The sequence below is a fragment of the Lolium rigidum genome, chromosome 2 (genome assembly GCF_022539505.1).
Source record: "Lolium rigidum isolate FL_2022 chromosome 2, APGP_CSIRO_Lrig_0.1, whole genome shotgun sequence".
In the NCBI taxonomy this organism is placed as follows: Eukaryota; Viridiplantae; Streptophyta; class Magnoliopsida; order Poales; family Poaceae; genus Lolium; species Lolium rigidum.
The window spans coordinates 18973967-18995096 of NC_061509.1; the positions used below are offsets into that span (position 1 = coordinate 18973967).

General features: G+C 45.6%; 1 long non-coding RNA gene across 2 annotated transcripts; it reads left to right on the forward strand.

Annotated features, from left to right (window-relative positions):
* Positions 1 to 2357: 2357 nt before the first annotated feature.
* Positions 2358 to 3458, forward strand: LOC124686047. 2 transcript variants are annotated; one of them, XR_006997702.1, is made up of 4 exons: positions 2358 to 2636; positions 2741 to 2836; positions 2959 to 3124; positions 3322 to 3458. It is a non-coding gene; the product is annotated as an uncharacterized LOC124686047 (long non-coding RNA). The 2 variants fall into 2 exon arrangements; XR_006997701.1 differs by having other exon boundaries at positions 2741 to 3124.
* The last annotated feature ends 17672 nt before the right edge of the window (positions 3459 to 21130 follow it).

Sequence of the window (21130 nt, forward strand, 5' to 3'; positions counted from 1 at the left end):
GGCATAATAGGAACCCTCTGTGCGCTGAGGTGCCACCCACTGGAGAGGTGGACGTCATCCCATCCCGCGCCCATCATGTTCTGGTAAAGCACCCACTGCTTCTTTGGCTTCGACCCCGAGGACCCGGCCTTGTGGTTGTTCTTGGGGTTCCTCCATGGCGGGATCTCTTGCCCATTGTAGTCTCGAGGGATTGCTGGTGATCTGAGGATAGGAGGGGCCGAGAGTGAGGAAAGGTGGCGTGGTGTGTGCGAGGCAGGCGAAGCCGCTGGGCTTAAAAATGAAGTGGACACAACCGCCATCATTGCGCGCTAGACTCCAAGCACCAGTGGCTTGATAGCGGCTCAAAAGACCATCGACGCCCGCTAGTCCTAGCGCTGGCGCTAAGGACGAAGCGGGTGGTGCCGTAGTGACCAGCGCATGCAGGAGGCGAAGCGATCGCTGTCGCACTTCCAGGAGGGCACATGTGGTAGAGGGAGGACACACGCGTTGTCTGCATTGCGTCCTCAACGAGGTATTTTCAGCCTAAATTTAGGCAGGAAATGGGTCGATGTGAACATGTTGGTTTGTTTGCGTCGGCCTACTAGGCTGTATTTTCCATTCCCTTGTGTCCACTCAGACCAAAACACATCGTTTGCGATCGGGCTACTAAAGATGACCTTACAACAACTCTAACTAAAATCCAAAAAACATTGTTGAGATATGCCGGTAAGGGTTTTTCTAGTTCTCATTGGACCGAGAACTAGCCAAGTTCTTAGTCAACCATTTAGCCGTATATTTATCTTGATTGATCTATCACCGTCTTAACTGAGCGACTCAAGGTTAGGGAGTTGAGTGTGGGTTTGAAGTGAGATTCTTTTAGTTACAAGTGGGATGGCATCTTGGGCTTTTCTACTAGAATTCAATTCCATGACGAGGAGACTCGTTAATCTTTGGTTCCTAGTGAGCAGCTCGATTGTGACCTTATTCCAGGCTAAATAGTGACAAATGAAAAGCTCCTTCCGCCATGGAACTCATCCGAAATATTGAGCTCTCCGGGGTATGAGCGAGCGAGCTAGCGTGGGCGGCAAATCCAAAAAAAATGAAGCACAAGGAATCGAAAGTATCTGAACAACACCATGCAGTGGTGGAGCTTAGTGCAGTTGGGGGGGGGGGGGGGCACCGCCCCCTCCCCCAACATGTTGATATTTAGGCTTTGAAGCCTTATAAACTAGCCTATTTGCCCCTCCCCCTCCCCCAATGATTTGACAAAATACACTCTAATTTTGAGCTCCCCCATGGAGTTGGTCCAAGCTCCACCACATGCACCATGGACATGATCTCTGGTCGGACCAACAAAGCAACAACACCAAATACTAACTGCGGACTAGCAGTACAAGGTCGTGGCGTAGCACGCCCTCGCCTGCGAGCAGGCGGTCGGACACGCGCAGCCATGACAGGAGCGGGCTGGCCGTGGCGCAGTTGACGGGCAGCGCATGCAGGAGGTGACCGTGAGGAAGAAGAAAATAATCTGAAAATAGAGCTGACATGTGGTTCTACGTGATTTTGAGGAGCAGTTTCCAGTATTTTTTTCTGGGGTTCGACTAAGAACTAGTAGAATGATGTCATATTTATTTGATTTGGAGCCATCTAATGTAATAATGCCAATCAATTAGTTAACCTAACATTAAGTGTGCTGTTTTTTCACGTGAATCTTGCTATTGTCGTCGCCTCAGGCCGGTTTGGTCTGCTGGGTCTCTTGCTTTCGCTGGCTTATTGTATTGTATTAGTTAACAGTATAATGAAACCCGTATGGCCTCTTCACAGCGATTAGAGTTTCCTGGCCGTCCGATCGGCCAATCTGACGGACCAGACCGTCTTCAGCGAACAGGACGGGCTTTCCCGTAACCGAACATGCGGCTCTTCCCGTTAAAAAGGCCTCCCTGTCGTCGTAGCGGCCCATTTTCGTTTTTAGGGCTGCTACTCCTAAAATTTAGTTAGGTACCAGCACAAAACTTGGGCCCCGAAACGGTCTATGGGCCTATGCATTTGGGCTTCGAACATACCGGTTGAGGCAGAAAAAAAACTCTTCCTCCTGCGCCTGTAGCCCTGTACTCCTCCGTCCCCCAAATCGTCCTCCACCTGCGCCTACGTTCTTCCTCCGCCTGCGACGCGTGCTACCGGAGCAGATGAAGAGCGACGGTACGTATGAAATTCACGATCTTGCGCTGTAACTTCAGACGCAGATTAAACGATTTTTCGGTTTAATTTAACCTGGATTTGTAGATTAGCGTTGACCAAATATTTTATTTGTCCGGCCTCGCCGCCGGCGAAGGTTGCCTCCCGCTTCAGGCCGTCTAGTGGGCTGCGATCAACGGAATCGCAAAAACGGCACCAAGCCCATCCGGATTGGAAAACCGGTTCTCCTTCTACACGGATTAATTGTACATCATGCCGCCGTAATCATGGATTCATGACACTGGTAACGCTGTAATGATCGATTCATTGCGTTGGTAATTTGGAACCATTAATCCGAGCGTTACTGTCAGTTCTCCCTTCTCTTTCAAGTATAAATATGTGGACACATCCAACGATCTTTCCTCACTACACCCGTCTCACATTCGACGTCCCATTACTCATCCGAGATGCTGCTTTCTTAGGTTGGTTTTTCTGGTTTCCTGATTGCATGTTCTTCATATCTGCTTACACTATAGCGAAAATTTCGCACCTAACCAACATATTCGTGCTTGCTTTCTTCTTCCAGGGATTGTCATCATCCTATTTTCCAGATTATTATTCCCGGACTCATCTCACCAGTGTGACCTTTATTTATTATTATTTCACAATGGCTGCTGGACAGGTACATTTGCTGACATATTCTTTTGAGATTATTTGTTCCTTACTTCTCCTTTAAACTAGCTTCATACTGTCTGCTAATACATACTTTCGAAAAATTAATCAAACATCTCAACATCCTTCTAGGTGCACAACCTAGCTTCCGTTCTTAGTGTATCCGCGCATATATCACAGGATATGCCTCTGTAGAAATAATGACAAAGCGTTCTCAAGCAAACCCAACTTAGCACGCGCACCTCGACTGCTCGAAGAATACTGGGAAAATGTCCATGTGATCTGCGACTACTTCAAGGTCCATGCTTCTGGATCCGGTTGATTATCTTGCATATGTTGTGTCATACTTTCTTTACAAGAATGTCGAAGCTTTATCATTTTTCAGCGTTCAGAATGTTATCCATTTAAATGGATTTTCATTTACTCATTTGGCCAGGACTGCTCCTGGGTTATAATTGTGCACTGAGTAATGATTGGAATTTATCTCTTGTTTAGGCATCCTGGAGACCGGTGCTGATATACAGACCATGGTGGGAGGTTGCATACAGATTGTACAATACTTCTAATGTTATTCAGTTGAAACCGATCCACATTTTTAGTTGGACAATGTTTGTATGCAGAACGGCTGTATTTTGAGTTATGTACAACCTCTGGAAAATACATGTTATGCAATCAATCTAAATGATTAAAAACTGTTGTTTCAACGGCTGGTTTAGAAATTCGTTCGTATTTATTCTTATTCATGGAAGCTAATTAATGTAAATTTTGACTGAATTATAGCATCTGAAGATACGCATCTGACATTACTATTGCATTTGAACTTGGAGTATTTCTTTCATGCTACAGGTTAGTAAGAATATGATGTCGAGAAGGTAAATACTTATTCACTTAATCTCTGAGTGCTTCAAGCTTTGACCAGTGTACAAAGTTCTGCAATATTGTTGAAATGTTGGTGAATCTAGAATCTTGCTTGTTCTTGGCAGTATCAGCGGCTCTCTGCCCTACTTTGCTTTTAAATTTAGAAGAAAAAAAATCATTTGTGTTTAAACGCTGTTCGTGCTAACATTTTTCTTGCCTTGATCTTTTCGATGCCGTACATTCAAGTGTCTGAACTCATGGTACTACCTTTTGCCATTATATGTTGGGTGTTCATGTTGGTTCCTTTGGTGATCTAGGTCGTGTGTGAAATTGGGCAACTCGGTCTAGGGAAAGAGAAGGCCATCAAAGAAGAGTTGCAAGTAATTAAGCATGTATGCAATGGGCCAATGGGACAGTTGTTTTCAGTTTGTACACATTTAAAAGATAGTTGGCTGATACCTTTAGTCTTTATATTACATGTGTTGCCTCTGTTTGCTAGGGCCCATATGTCGTCATATTTTCAGGATTAGATTGATCACCATATTGTTCTTACATTTTTTCTTGGTTGTTCTTGGAGATTTGTGCTTGCCTTTAGTTCTTGTTTTTTGCTTGAAATTCTAGCCTGCCCAACATCTGGGTTGACACCGTATATTTAGATGCCATAGTGCCATGGTGTGCATTGCTGATCATGCATAAAGAAGAATTTAAGTTACTCATTTTCCTCCTATGAGTTGAATCGTCTGAAATTTTGGTGCAAGTTTATTATTAAATGCTATATTTACAATTGAAAATCATTATGTTCTATGTTCGTCAGTGGACCTGTTTTGATATCATTTTTTTTGGGACAGGTAGCTCACCAGAAAATGGGTGAGAGAACAATTTCGTTTATTGGAAGGAGATACAAAAAAATTCTATTACATGACTTTTTTTGCTGGAATGGTGAGACTACTGCAGGTAAATAGAAATGATGTAGGAATATGTAAGAAATTTTCTACTCCCATTGTTGTTTTGAACAGTTTGGTATCACAGAGTGTAGTTAATTTTAATATTAACTATCTTTCTTATTGAATATCACCTTTCAGAATTTTAATTGTATTGAGATATTTATACAGTGCTTAACTTAGCTATTCAAATATTCGAGGTTCGTTGTTATCCATCAGTTTGTCTCTTTTTTACTTACTGCGAGCCTGCAAGGTATATGTCTCTTTATTTCCAGAAGTTTGATCTGGTTTTTGTGTTGGGCTGAGTAATGCTCGTGCCTGCCATTTTGTGGTGTCTGCAGTTATGGGCGAGAAGTACACAGTTTAATTTTTCTTGCGTCTTCCCTAAATGTACAAAAGGTATGCACTTGCTCGAAAATCAATCATATTACAAATTTATTGGTCTATTGTTCCTTGCATTTTTTGTTCCTGGTTTGTCGTGTAACAGTTTCACATGCTGAAGTTTTTGGCGGTTTGCAAAATCTGTGCACATCATGTGTCTGATCTTTTGCCTTGACTAAAATGCATGACATGTTATTTATCACAACACTTTCATACCAATATTTACTCAGCTATCATGTGTAGTTATTTCCTGAACTCCTTATAAGGGCTTTCACCTTCTTGCTTTGAGAAATAGCTTCTGAACTCAATATGAACATACAAGGAAGTGTCATACATCATTCATTCACCAATGAATATATTCCATCAATTAAGAAGTATGATGGTACCTTCAAGATAGACAATACCACTCATATTATCTGAAACTTCAAGGGACCCTTTAGTTTAAATATTCCAAACATATTCCAATTAGATGTCCTGAACATATTCTATATGGTTTGCTTTCATTATCATGCCAAAAATCCCATAGATAATATTTTAAATATGATTAGGTTTTTTTGTAATAGCTTTTTGGTGAAGCTTGTTTATGCTATTTACCATTTTTTTTGGCTTAGTTTTGCCTAGCTAAGCATTTTTTTTGTTAGATCTAGCAGTAAACATGTGGCATTTAACTGACTCATGTGCATGTTTTGTTAGTGATTCTGGTGAAGATTTGAATTGTACAGTTTCTCTTTGATTTGTTGTGGGAACTTTGATTTCTAGGTGGGAAACCTATGATATACACTTGAACAACTTGAAGTAGTGTTGCGGAACTGGAAGAGCAGCATATAGAAGGCATAGTTACTGTGTGCTTGTTGCATCCTTTTGTTTATCTCTCATACTCCAATACTTGGAGTAAAGGATCACATGATCTCAATTTTTTAACAAGTGTAATTTAGGTACTTATTTTGTATGTTCGCAATAATTCTCAAATACGACAAATTGTACTATGTATGTGTTTGTACTTGTCTCAAATTGGCAACAAGTAATAATCAAAGTTGATGTATAAAGTATAATTTGTAATGTACAAGGTTGGAAAATATAGTTGTTTGTCCTATACTAATTAATTTGTGGTTAAAATCCTCAATTGTGATGCAGGTCATAAGCTATGACATAAATATATGATATGATCTCACATAGATGACTATCAAAATATCATTAAAATGGACGGGCGCCGCAACGCGCGCTATCATGATCTAATTTTTTATATGATAGGTTGATGGTTTTGAGAAATGTACTACTTTTTTGTTTCTTTGATCCATATTACTTGTCACTAAAATGGAGTGTCTACAACTAAAATGTATCTACATACATTTATATTAATATTAAATAATATGAATCAGAAAGAATATGTTAATACTAGGATGCAATAGTGCCCTGAACAAATGTTTTTCTTCCACTATTCTTGTCGAAGTCTCCATGACGCAAAGTAAACTTTGCAATACTAGTCGTGCAACAATTGCACACGGTACGTAACTGAGTGCGTATAGGACAATTTCAGTCGGCATGGAACCGATAGAAAAATGTATCATCCCAGCTTATTTCTCAGTTACATCACCAAAAAAATTACCCGAACTCCCATTCAAAATGAATCACGATGCAAAACCGAAAAAAAGATTTTCTTGTGCAACCTCACTTGCAACCGAAAAGTCGCAGTACAAATTTTACGTGTAACTGAAAAATCACAGTTACAACCCCACTTGTAAGTGTGAAATTTCAGTCGCAACCTAACTTACAACTATTAAATTTTAGTTACAACCCCGCTTGCAACTATGAAATTGTAGTAGCAACCCTACGTGCAACTACGAAATCTCAGTTGCGACTCCACTTGCAACTGCAAAATCTCAGTTATAACCTTACTTGCAACTAAGAAAATCTCAGTTGTATCTTAGGTGCAACCCTACTTGCAACTAAAAAAATCACAGTGACAACTTAATTTGCAACTATGAAATCTCTTCCACTTGCAACTATGCAAATATCAGTTCCAACCTCATTTGCAACTATGAAATCTTAGTTACAACATGAATTGTAACGGTGAAATCTTAGTTACAACTTCAATTACAACTGAAAAATCTCAGTTGCACTTCCACTGTAACTGAAAAATCTCGTTGCCATCCCACTTGTAACTAAAAGAATCTCCCTTCAAACCGGGGTTTAGGGACGGTTGGCTCCGCCTATGAATGGAAATTCATCGAGAAATAACCCTGGCCTCGTGAATATCGGCGGAATTGTTCAGTTCAGATAACCTAAGTTTCGTTTTGAATCTCCAAGAAAATACATCTGTTTAAAATCGGTACATTACGTCTGATGACCGGAAAGTTGAAGAATTTGTCTCGCCTTCCTATCTGAACAATGTGTGCGCGCCCGTTTTTATACTTTGTATCTGTACCGTGACTCGTGAATAACCATGGCAACAGAGTCCGCTTTGAGCAAGAACCCCCCTATCAGCCATCGGATGAAGGTACACGAGATGACTACTCCTAATAAGCCTTGATCAATCACGGAGAAGAAGATGCAACAGAGTCGCCAACCATCGACGATGGAGGAGCCCGAGAAGACATGTTGTATCCTTAATCTTGACGACGATCTCATCGCCGAGATCTTCGTCCGCCTGCCGATCAGGACCGTCGCGCGCGCCTGCGCCGTCTGCAAGGACTTCCGTCGCGTTGCCTACGCGCACCGCCGCCCGCTGGAGATCCTCCTGTACACCATCAATGCAGCCGGCGCAGCAGACCGCAACGGCGCGCCGGACACGTGCCGCGTCGTCGATTGCCACCTGGAGGCCGTCTCAGTCTCCGCCTCCACCCGACGCCCGGCGCGGCGGCGTCTCGCGCATCTCCCGGCGTTCCTACCACGGTCGGAGCGTCCAGGCGAGGAGTACTGCGTGGCGCTGGCATCGTGCGACGGGCTGCTCCTGCTCGGGACGGCGGCCGGCGGGCAGTACGTGATCTGCAACCCCGCCATGTCGCAGTGGGCCGAGCTCCCGCGTCTGCGCCGCCGCCGCCTCCACGGCCTGCCTTGCTACGCGTTCCGGGAGTCCGGGTTCTACTTCCACGAGCCGTCGGGCGAGTACCGGGTCCTGTGTCACGTCACGGTGGACGAGGAGTCGCGGGCGGCGCGCTACTACGTGCTCTCCACGGGCGCCGGTAAGGCCCGCCGGCTGGACGGAGTGGAGGCCACGCCCGTCCACAGCAACTGCGTCCCCTCCGCCTGCGACATGATCACTCCGGCCGTGTTCCGCGGCCGCCTGCACTGGCTGCGGCACCCGGAGGCCGGTCCCGGCGGCGGCGAGATGGCGGTGTTCGACTGGGCGGACGAGACGTTCAGTAGGATGGCTTCTCCGCCGACCAGCGACGACGAGCACTTGACCAACCTGATCGTCGCGGACGGATGGCTCATGGCGTCCGAATTCCAGGACGGGGAGCTGGGCCTGGACGTGGACCTCTGGGTGCTCGGCGGTTACAGAGGAGGAGGTGGCGGCGCCGGGGAGGAGATCATAAGATGGGAGCGCCGGCACCGGGTGGAACTGCGGTGGCAGCAGGCCAGGACGATGCCGACGTGGCTGGATGTCGTGGTGGCCGGCGATGTGGAAGGAGACGTCGTCCTAGGAACCAGCAATGGCGTGGCGGTGTACAACGTGCGGAGCGGCGCGGCCAGGGTCGTCGACGTCGGGCCCGGAGCCGTTCGGCTGACGCGGCGTGCGCTCACGATCAGGGAGAGCTTTGTACGGCATGGTTTCTTCCAGACGCGGCCGCATCCCGGCTTGCCGTCCTTCCTACTATACCAGTGATACAGAGTGGGAGGGATGCGCGCGCCGCATCTTTATGTTTGGCAGGTATGCGCGCGCCGCCGCTGCTTTGGTGCGGTGCGGAACACTTGAAGGGCCTTGCGTCTCTGGGTGTCCGTCCTTAATTACCGGTGCGCGGCGGCTTTTTGATTCCTGCCCCGCGCTTCGCATACCGCGCACGTAAATCGGAGCGTCTATTGCGTGCGAGTCTATCGGGATCGCTCGCTCGCATGCTGCCAGCCTGGTTCACTCCACCATTAATTTCTTCTTCTTCTGGTGGATCAAAACATACCTCGATCGCTATCTTTTCTCTCACTCTCCAATCATTTTTTTTTATATTTCTTCACCGGATCCATCGACTTGAGCCCAGCTAGCTGCACGCGGCCTGGATCCTTTTTTTTCGCTCCACACAACACCCCGTCGATCGGAAATTCATCAACACACATACAGTACGCTTTTAATTTTTCCGCACGCTCGCCTCTAGTTGGCCAAAAATTAACACCAAATCAATCCATTCAACCAGAGATCGATTGCTTCTTTGCCTTTTCAAAGCTCCGCGTCTTTAAGCCCTCGTCTCACTACGTACTATGCAACACCACACCGGCCTAAAAGTTCCCTACCACACAAAATCAAAATCATCCATCCCAATTCTAAAACACGACAGCATGCATGCATATTCGCTCAGCTCGGCGCATACTTCTTCCTTTGCTTCTATTATTCATTTGCGGCGTTTTGCACATGATTGTTTGCCGAGTGGCGTTCAGCTCAATATGTAAGCGGCAAATACCAGCTGATGGTACATGTGTCTTCTGCGGGAGAACAGAGAGCATTCTCCATTATCTACCATTATGTCAATTCGCTCGGACGGTCTGGCGGGAAATTAAGCAGCTACTACCTCCGTTTCGAAGAATAAGACGTTCTCGTTTAAGTGCTTTTTGTTTGACTAATGATTACTTCAAATAGATAAAAAATGTTTCTATGAAATTAGCATCATTAAAAAGTGCTTCTCAATACGAATCCAACGATACTAATTACATACTCCCTCCGTTCCTTTCTATAATGCTTATAGATTTTTGGCATTTATTTCAGAATATAAGGTTGTAGCTTGGGCCCTCTACCGGTCAGCTCCCACACGACATGCGTGAAAATAATCCATACAAAAATGAAACAATTAATTGAGATTCCTAATGCATGACCCCAACGATTCCTTAGATTTAGAAAGCAATGTTTTTATTTCCTTAATATAACCTGGCTGCACATATATGTAGAGTCAACCAGAGAGATTGGTGAGATTTGTTATATTAGTTTAGGAAGTTACCGATTTCTCTCATTTTACTCTGATCTCAAATCATTAATCTAGGGGGTCTTGTGTAAAGAACATTTTTGTGCTAATTTCCGTGCCAAAAAACTATAGGCACTATAGAATGGAATGGAGGGAGTATAATATAATCAAGATTTTGTTGCTCAATTTTTATGATCAACGTTCGTCTTGAAATACGCGTGCGCCTTATTCCTTAAAATGGAGGTAGTAGTTCCACTGAATCTGAGCAGGAAGAGCTTCTCCACTGGTGGTGGCGCTACAGGTGAGCTTCTCCGACGAGCACTGCATTTCGCTCAGGAGGAAGGGATGGACAAGGTGATTTTTCAATCGGATTGTCTCTCTCTTATTTGGCGGCTCAACTCGATGACTTTGGATTGATCCACAGTTGGTATGGTGGTGGCTGGTGGAGGCTTCACATCGGTTTCTTTCCGCCATGTGAAACATGTCTTCAATGAAACGGCGCATGTTTTTAGCTAAATCGTGTGAGAATGTAAACTCTAGTTCTATTTTTCATTCTGTTCCGGATTGCATCCGAGGAACCTTTTGTATTGATGTTATTTAATCAGTAAAAGCTGCGTGTTCTGTCAAAAAAATATAAAAAATTCAACATAATAGGCGCAAATATTTCACTGGTAATTTCCTTTGTAAAGAAATAAAAGGTACCAGAAGAGCTTCCTGTTTTTTTTTTTTTTTTTTTTTTTTTTACAAATTCAACATACTGCCGACTTTTTTCCGCACAGTCGCCTCTAGTTCGCCAAAAAATAACACCAACTCGATCCATTCAAGGAGAGATCGATTGCTTCTTTGCTTTTTCAGCCGGACCGATGATCAACTCCAGCTCCGTGCCTTGATCAAGCCCTCGCACTACAGGAATGGCGCGCTGCGCCGACGGCCGTGGCGTACGCCGACGGCCAAATGTCGGGGCCGTCGGCGTACTGCCCGGTCAGCCCAGCTGCTCGAAGCGCCCCTCGGCGTATAGCGCCCCTCGGCGTATGACACGCTATGCCGAGGGTGGCCCTCGGCGTATCGTCGGCCCTCGGCATAGATTGAGGGTGCGACCCCGTCCCATCGCCCCGCGGCCATGCACCTAACTGGACCTTGACGGCGTGAAGCCTATGCCGAGGGCCACCGTCGGCGTAGCTGAAGCCAGTTTCTCCCGCCGAATCCTCCCGCCCCTCCCGCCAAAATGACGTCAGCTGTCTAGCCTATGCCGAGGGGCACCGTCGGCTTAGCGTCCATCTTTTTTTTCCTTTTTCCCGCCCATTTCTCCCGCCCAATCTTTCCCGCCAATTTTTCCCGCCATTTTCTCCCGCCGGCTTTTCTCGCCGTTTCAGCCCTCGCCTCCCTATATATACCCATGTGTTCTTCTCCAACAAAACACCACCACCAGCATGGTGTGGTGTTGTTTGTCTAATGTTGTACCCCCGGGGTCTTTCGGCTACACGCACATGCGCTGACGGCACTTAGGCATGTCCTGGACGTATAGGGCAGAACTCACCGGTGGGGTGAACCGGAGGAAAACCTTAGATAGCATGGATCCATACTTGCCACCACATGACCTAAAACAAAGGAAAAAAGTCCATTGCTAACCCTAACTCTAACCCTAACCCTAACCCTAGGGGTAGATTTGCGGGGTCCCCGCCCCTAGGGTTTCCCTAGATACAAACCACCGGAGCGTCCGAATCGCTGGAAACTCCCGCTACGGCTCATCCGGGACCTATTTCATTCCAAACCTATGGTTTCCATGTGCATATGTCCTAAACAAAGCAAAGAAATTAAAAAAATCCATTGGTGAACCCTCGCACGAAAAAAGCTATAGGGGTAGATCTGCAGGGGTCCCCGCCCTAGGGTTTCCCAAGATACGAGATCACCGGAGCGTCGGAATCGCTTGAAAACTTGCATTTGTCCCTAACATATGTGTACAAGTGTGATGTAAGGTTTGTCTAACCTTGCATGTACCCCGCGTTGACGATTTCCGCATACATGGGCCGACACTTGGTAAAATCCAGGATTTGTATGTGGAAACTCCTGCTACGGCTCATCCGGGGCCTATTTCATTCCAAACCTATGGTTTCCATGTGCATATGTCCTAAACAAAGCAAAGCAAATAAAAAAAATCCATTGGTGAACCCTCGCACGAAAAAAGCTATAGGGGTAGATCTGCAGGGTCCCCGCCCTAGGGTTTCCCAAGATACAGATCACCGGAGCGTCGGAATCGCTTGAAAACTTGCATTTGTCCCTAACATATGTGTACAAGTGTGATGTAAGGTTTGTCTAACCTTGCATGTACCCCGCGTTGACGATTTCCGCATACATGGGCCGACACTTGGTAAAATCCGGGATTTGTATGTGGAAACTCCTGCTACGGCTCATCCGGGGCCTATTTCATTCCAAACCTATGGTTTCCATGTGCATATGTCCTAAACAAAGCAAAGCAAATAAAAAAATCCATTGGTAAACCCTCGCACGGAGAAAGCTATAGGGGTAGATCTGCAGGGTCCCGCCCTAGGGTTTCCCAAGATACAGATCACCGGAGCGTCGGAATCGCTTGAAAACTTGCATTTGTCCCTAACATATGTGTACAAGTGTGATGTAAGGTTTGTCTAACCTTGCATGTACCCCGCGTTGACGATTTTCGCATACATGGGCCGACACTTGGTAAAATCCAGGATTTGTATGTGGAAACTCCTGCTACGGCTCATCCGGGGCTTATTTCATTCCAAACCTATGGTTTCCATGTGCATATGTCCTAAACAAAGCAAAGCAAATAAAAAAATCCATTGGTAAACCCTCGCACGGAGAAAGCTATAGGGGTAGATCTGCAGGGTCCCCGCCCTAGGGTTTCCCAAGATACAGATCACCGGAGCGTCGGAATCGCTTGAAAACTTGCATTTGTCCCTCTCCCGGTGGTTCTTCCGCAGCTTCTACCGGAAGGAATCGGCCCGGGCCGGTGTCTAGCGGCGACGAGCTCCTCTAGTTGTCGCATTGTATCTCTTATCGACACTATGGCACCATGTATGCACACTAGGGCACCACCATGTATGCACATTATGGCACTATGTATCCACTATGACACTATGTATGCACTTCATGTTATGTGTATTTGCACTTCATGCGAAGTTCCTGTGAATTTTATGTGAATTTTATGTGCTTTTATTATCTGCCAAATCTGGAAAACAGCAAAAAAACCAAAAAAAATGACCAAATGGTCCAAGCTACGCCGACGGCTTCCCTCGGGGTAGCGTCGACATGGACCAAATGGTCTCATGTACGCCGACGGCTTCCCTCGGGGTAGCGTGCGCCGGCGCTCGCCGGGCCTGCCGCGTGGCAGCGTACGCCGACGGCCTCACGCTCGGCGTAGCGTGCGCCGGCGTTCGCCGGGGCCTGCCGCGTGGCAGCGTACGCCGACGGCCTCACGCTCGGCGTAGCGTGCGCCGGCGCTCGCCGTGGCCTGCCGCGTGGCAGCGTACGCCGACGGCCTCACTCTCGGCGTAGCGCGCGCCACGGCTCGCCGGAGCCCGCCGCGTGGCAGCGTACGCCGACGGCCGCACCCTCGGCGTAGCGGTAACGACCGTCGGGTCGACGTCGTCCGTTAGCTTGCTACGCCGAGGGCTAGTACGCCGACGGGTGGTCGTCGCCCTCGGCCTTCGCCTTCTACGCCGACGGTCTCCTCTACGCCGACGGCCAGCTGGGCTGTCCCGAGGCTGACCTTGCCCGAGGAGCTATGCCGAGGGTCCCCGTCGGCGTACCATACGCCGAGGGCGAGTCGGTGGTACGCCGAGGGCCGCCGGCCGTCGGCACCTCGATGGATTCCTGTAGTGTCGTCTCTTCGATGAATCTCTACCTACGTACTACTACTATACTACGTACTACGTAACACCACACCAAAAAGTTCCCTACCACACAAAATCAAAATCCTTCATCCAAATTCTAAAACACGAAAGCGTGCATATTAGCTCAGCTCGCCTACTTCTTCCTTTGCTTCTAATAAAACAATCCAACATACTCGGCGCGCAATATTTCACTACTTTCCTTTGCAAAGAAAAGAAAAAGGTACTAGAAGAGCTTGCTGTTTTTTTTTTTACAAATAACATGCAACAATATTCAACTACTCGGCGGCAGCTATACGTACACTGCCGACAGCGCAGCAACCTATTCTATTCCTCCCCCGTTAATTAATCGTGGTGATGACGGAGGATAGGCAAACGGCGGATCAGGAGTCCAAGCGTTCCATTTAATGCACACCCAGATCGATCGTTTATTAGGCAAGCTCACGTACATGTACATGTAAGCCTTGCCGCCCCAAAATCCATTCAATCTCACGTACTCCCTCCTTGTATGGACCTGCAAACAGGTATGGATGTAGTACATGTACATACTATGCATGTAGTACAAGAAGCACACCCTGGTGATCATATATACCGTCCACCTCAATCTAGTCCCATTGTCCTCTCTCCCGGAACGCTCAGGATGCCCACCTCCACCGGCCAAGACGTTGGTTCCCTCTCTCCATCACTCCTATGGCAGGAAGGAGGGAGAACCTCGTTCCTCTTTTCTCTAGTTAGGGTTAGGTTTTGTCTGATGTGTTGCGTAGTTAGGGTGCTCGGAGCAGCGGCCGGACAAATAAATTTGCCTTAACTCTACTCCCACACCGGTGGCGACCTTCACGACGGCGTTTCAAAGTTGATGACAACATGTGCTAGTCGATTCTTCAGACGGATAGCTTGGTCTTCTCGTGGTTCTCCCGGTGTAGCGAGATCTGCTTTTCGACGTGTCGCTCGCGCCTGGCGTTATCCACGACGCTGGGGATCAGGGCAAGGTGGATGCTCTGGAGCGATGATGTCGGTCCGGAGGTGGTGGATTTGTTGTTGTTCCCCAACTTAATCTACGGGATGAGGTGGATCTTGGATCAAGGAAGCACTGGAATATATCCCAATCGACGTGCCACACCGACATGTGCCTCGCTGGTTGCAGCGGCCTTGTTCATTGACTAACAAAGCCTTGTTGGCGATGATGCTTCTTCGGATCTGGCAATGGTGGAGAGGCTCGCCATCTCCTCGAACGTGTTCCTAGGCAATGTTGGAGCTTGGCAGCGGCCGCTAGCTTCGGCGAGGGCATGAAAGCCTAGGGGATGGTTTTTTTTTCTATCCTTTAGGGTTCAATCTCCAAAGTTTACATGAAATCTATTTTCTTCTAGTCCGTCTTTCAATTTCCATATTTGTTTGTTGATGTAACTTGATTTTATATTAATGAATACGTGGTTGTTCTAAAAAAAAGTACAACCTAATTGGATAACTTCATGTGAAACCCAGTTCCATGGCCCCACAACATCTATCCCTAGCTTTTCATTTAAAAAAGGGAGAAAGCCCCTTCCCTATTGGATTTCTCTTTTCGTCAGGTGAGTAGCAAAACGAAAATAAAGAGAATATTCCATGTGACTTTAGGCTTTTTTATGTTAATAACATATGTCACAGGTACATGCAAAACCCAAAAGAGGCTAAGTTCTTGAAAAATGTGCGTCGACGGCCTCAAATTGGAAGTTTCATAGCCTATTTGTGAAGAGAATGTGACTGGAAGTTTTGTATTGCTTTTTCCTCTTTACACCACCCTTATGTACTCATATTAGGATCCTAAGTAAAAGGGTAGTCATTCCGACCCTTGCTTTCACGATTTCATGTGAAACCCTTTTCAGTGAGCCCCACGACGTCTATCTCGAAGATTTTGATTGAAATGGCGATTACATGTGATTTACGCTTTGTTTATATTATAGTAGGTTATAGGCACATGTAAAACCAAAAAGTGGTCATGTTCTTGAAAGAGGTGCGTCCTGGAAGTGGGTGTTTCATTTTATAAGTCTAGAATCTTTGTGTGTGTGATAATTCTATATGTGAAGTAAGTGGTACTTCAAGTGCGGGATACCACTCTCTCGCCTAGTTTGCTACCTCGATCACCCTAAAAAAATTCTCTCGTCACTCGGTTCCTACACACATGTCCATAGCCCATTCGACGGAATGCCTTGGGGATGTACGCTTGATTTCTTTATGAAGAAGTTAAGTAGCTTGAAACCAAGAGTCCTGATGAGTGTTCTTCATCATGCACCATCCTGCCTCCCCCTCCCCGCCGTCGAGGATTCCTTTGAGATTCTATGTGCAGGAGGGGTTCGTAGCTCTATTCACGACATCGAGTTGTCTTTGGCGACATCCTCTAACAGTGGTGTTGCACTTCTCGTCAGGTGAGAAGCACGATGCCGGTGTTGTTATATCTAGTGTCCTTGGTTAGTTGTCGGGGATGTGGTGCCGAGGGTGGGAGGCGAGGCGGCCGTCCGACGGACTTATGCCGGTGTGTGTGTTCAGCGAGCGAGCTCGATGAATAAGGAGGTAGCTTGGAGATGGCAGCACCAACATGTATGGAATCGTGGCGATGAATACGAGAGGCTACTTCGATTAACGGAAAGACTCCCAGAATTTTTGCACCAGAATTGAAACACGTACAGCCTCCTTGAATTAAGGCAAACTAGGAAGAGCGTGTCGCGTGGCATTGAAGAATTGAAGAAAAAGAAAAAGAAAAAGAAAACGAAACGAAACAAAAAGTCCCGGATTCACTTGTCGATCCCCATTCTCTCGGGCAGCCTTCAGTCCTCCCCCAGGCCGCCGACACGCACCGCGCCCAGTACCCGCGGCGGCCTTGTTCGCCGGAGCGCGCGTGGGTCGGTAGCACGACGCGCGGTGCTCCGTCGAGCTCGTCTGCCGGCGTCCGCGTCAGCGCGGCGATGGGGTTCTGCCCATCAGGACGCGACGGAGAGTCTCCGGGCGTTCGATTCCCACCCTTCGCGTGCGCCACCGACGGATGGCGGCTGCTGAGGCGCGCCCGCTCGACGTGCAGCTGGCGGCGCCACCATTCACCCAACTGCGACGCTTTCAACCGCCGCCGCCGTCGGCAGCACGCTCTTCCCGGCACCCGAATCAAGAGGCTCGCTCAAGGTATGAGTTTTGCATCATATATATAGTACTCTGCTTCTTCCCCAATTCAATTACGTACTTCAACATCATCTTCTTCTTCTTCTGCTCCGTCACCCCTATGGCAATCACGGTACTACTCCTGCCAGCTCGACTAGGTATAGACAAGTATTTTTTGGGTTGTCCCGTTTGAGGTGAAACCCAATCTGTTCACACACATGCTAGATTCTCACTATCCAAACAATGTTCTATGTATACTTTGTTTACACAAATGCATCCCTGTACACTCATTAATACTGTCTTGTATGCCAAGCCTTGAATTTTATTTGGATGGTTTCTGGATGTAGAAAGAATCTGCAATCTGCATGGACATTACTAAATTGTTTTCAGTATAACTGACTCTGGAGTTTAATTTCGCTGCGTTGTAATTGTATCTATTTTAATTACCATAACCAACAACATTTCTAAACTTTTGGTATGGGCTTGCTGGCTTGCTGCATGGGTCATGGTCAGGAAGTTGAGGTTTAGAGTTTGCTACTGCTAGTAATGTTTGCTTCAGCTTTAATCTTGACTTTGGGGGATTGCTATTTAAATTGATGGTTATGTTTATCCAGCTTTTTCAGGGCAGTAATCGAGATGTGCAGCTGGCCGGGAGGGAGCCAGGTTGGATGACCTGACCGTTTTGGCTCTGGCGGTGTTGCTGATGTGCTGTTTGCGGTCTGCCCTTGCTGTCATGCGATGGTGACATGTTCACCTCGGCAACAGTGGACTGTTCTTCGCCTGCATGGTATAGGTGAGCCATTGTCCCCATCCTCTAACGATGGTTAGCTACAGTTTGTTGAACTATTTATTGTAGGATAATGGAAGTCTTGATCCGCCATACATATTTCCCTGGTTGAGCTATTTCTGTGCATGATAAATTCGTTGAAGACATGATAAACTGATATTGTCCATTCTTTTTCCATTGACCATGGATTTTTGGCCCCTTCCTGATGGTTGTTCTACAATTGGGTGCCATGTTATAATCATCAAGGAAATTGGCTGTAGTATTCATGGTTTGTTTATTCACATTTGTTGTTGAATGCAGTAGGATCTATAGTAGAGCTTTATCTAGTCAACCTGGAACTGGCCAATTATCCAACATTTAGGAAACATGCTTATCTAATTAATTAGGACATAGAGTAGAATGGTCGTAAGCATCAGGTGGTCATTACATGCTAATCCTCTATACTCAGAAGAGTCATAAGCATCAGGTGGTCATTAGGAAGTTGCTACATTTTTTTTTCTATAGTAGAGTGGTTTTGTATGCTCCTCTACTTATCTCGTTTTTTGTTCAGTGGCTGATATAATTAACTTTCGAGTGCTCTTGTTATATATGCACTGGACAATAAACAATTTTTTCTATTGTAGAACCAAGTGTTGTTGCATGGATACTAATCCCCTCGTTTTCTACGACGCTCAAGGTGAACAAAGAGGGGATGACCTGTACATGCTCCCCCTCAAGGGACGCTAAACACAAAAAGCTGACCACCCGCAAAAGGTCCATCTTTTTACCTGAGTTGTCTTGTGCTCTAGCATAGTTTCCATGTTCGATCCAGGAACATATAGTTGACTTGTGGAAATTATTGCGCTTTTCTACAGAAGCATGTGTGTTCATTAAATGAAGAGGTCTACTGATTCCATCTGCCTCTGTGAACTCTAGCACGGGATGTCATACTGATGCCTATCCGCTGAACAGGCCAGGCTCTGTTTCCTTCGGCGTGCTCACCATGAACAAGGCGTAGCTGGTGAGCCATCCCTCGTACCTTGTCTTCACAGAGATGTGTTGTAGGACGAACCCATCTTCCAGGAAGCTGCCTGGTTGTAGAAAAAAATCTTCCCGTTCTATTGCTACCGCGGGTCTTATGCAATTGATCGGATCATATAGATATCCCTTCAACACAACATAGTTCATCGAAAAGATCTCGGATGACTCACCAAAGCACGAAAGCCAATTAGAAAATGGATTCCTATTTGAAAAGCGCCTAACCGCATGCATAAGCTCACATTAACCCGTCAATTTTGGATGATCTTTCACCGTTTTAGGATTTCAATCTTGAGTGCTGCCAGTAGCCTGGACAATCGAATGATATTGTGTAATTTGTTTGCTTCTCCATGCTGAAGTGTTGATTTTCAATCAGGATTATTACTTTCATTCCCATGCACACGTTATGTATATTTTTTGCCATTTGTTTGAGATTATCCATGTCTTGACTGTCTTGTAGAAATTTGCTTCAGCTTTGTGTTTAACTTACTTGGTCAGATTAATTTTGTGATGATGTAATGTAGTCTTTTGTCCCGCCTCCTGTACCTATAATTTGTTCATCTCCCACACATGGAGAGTTGGCTGGACAGAGAACTGAATCACTTTTTGTTCTTGCAGATGCTTGGCAACATACTAGTCTTCACCAAGACTGTCTGACCAGGAGCAAGATATCATGTGTTTTTTGCTGCCTTGTGGCTGGGCTGGCTATGCAAATTCGAAATATGTAGCATTTGAGGCATCATATGGGTTTAGTTGGACTACAATATGAAAAATATACCTGAAATGTTGCCTTGTTGTAACCTGGAGCTAAGTTGTTGAGGTAGGCCTACTAGTCACTGGTTAAAGATTAGTGGTTGTTGTGTACATTTTTGGAGCAAGGATGCATGCATGTACAAAGAAAGTCTCTTGTTGCCATTTAATTATTTGGATAATAGGATGTAAGAAACAATCTTGTAATGAAACTTTATTTTTTCAGGTTCAAAGCCTATGGTATTTTTCACCATCTTCGAAGACGTCACAGAAGGTGAGACTTTTTCCTCACTAGCATATCATATTCTAGATGTGTCGTTTCTTATATATCGCATATGTTGGTGCCTTAGAAGACTGAATATATTCTTTGTACATGAATTCTATGACTGTGAGTGCATTTGGATTACCACTGCATTTTTATGCGGATATATAACTTTGTTTGGCCGATGCAGCAGGTGTAGCCTGTCATGTTTGTGGAATATGTTTAATGCTATGTGCAATTGCAACTTGTAACAACAACTTGACAATTTTGAGTCTAATGTGTCCATGCCCTGCTGAAAAATTTCCATTGCCGCTTTTATTGGCTTGGCCAGTCCATTTTGTGTAGTACACTTTTGTTTGATTTCAAAATATACAAAGAGACATGCACACCAATCTATAGCTTATTCAGATCAAGATGCCTGAAAACGATTCCTGGAGTCCAATGAGTGATTGTAATACCAATAAGTGGTCACTTGTGGACCAACAGAATGTTTTTGTGCAGAAATACCAGACTTTGCCTTTTTTTCTCATGTTTATTCCTTGCATAATATCTACAGGAGTGGTGCTATTTGTTTCACTTGTGGTGACAATGCTCTCTGAGTTCACTTCCAATAGATAGATAAACACTTGGAGAGTTGTCTTGACAGAGAATTTCATTTCTTCAGAAGAAAGAGTGAAACTTTTCAGTCCAAGTTGTGTATTTGGTCATGGAATTTTAGATGTTCTACATGTCTCTGGTAGTTTCATATTTGACATGGCGCTGAGTATGCTATATCAGTGTGTAGAACTTTCTTGTACATGTTTTGTGATAGGATAACATACTATCCAGTTGAGCTTTATCTTAGTATTGTGTTATGTATTTTTTTTACGCTCATCATGTTGTGTATTAACCACGTGGTACGCTAAGTGCCCTGAATATGAGCACATCATGTGTCTGTGCTCCCATCAAATTCCAGATAGATCAGTGCATGGTACTACCGTATGCGTACATGTATGCATGTGTACATACTTGCTTTACTAGGTTTGGTGATATATTCTGGATTAAATAGAGGAGCTTGGACCCAGGAACTCATCCGGTTATGCATTAGATAGTGTTGACCCTAACTTTAGATTAGTTGCTTACGCATAGATGATTAGTAAGTGCAAAAGTTGTGAGCGAGGACCACATACTGAATATAAATGGATGTATGATATGTTTGATTAACATTT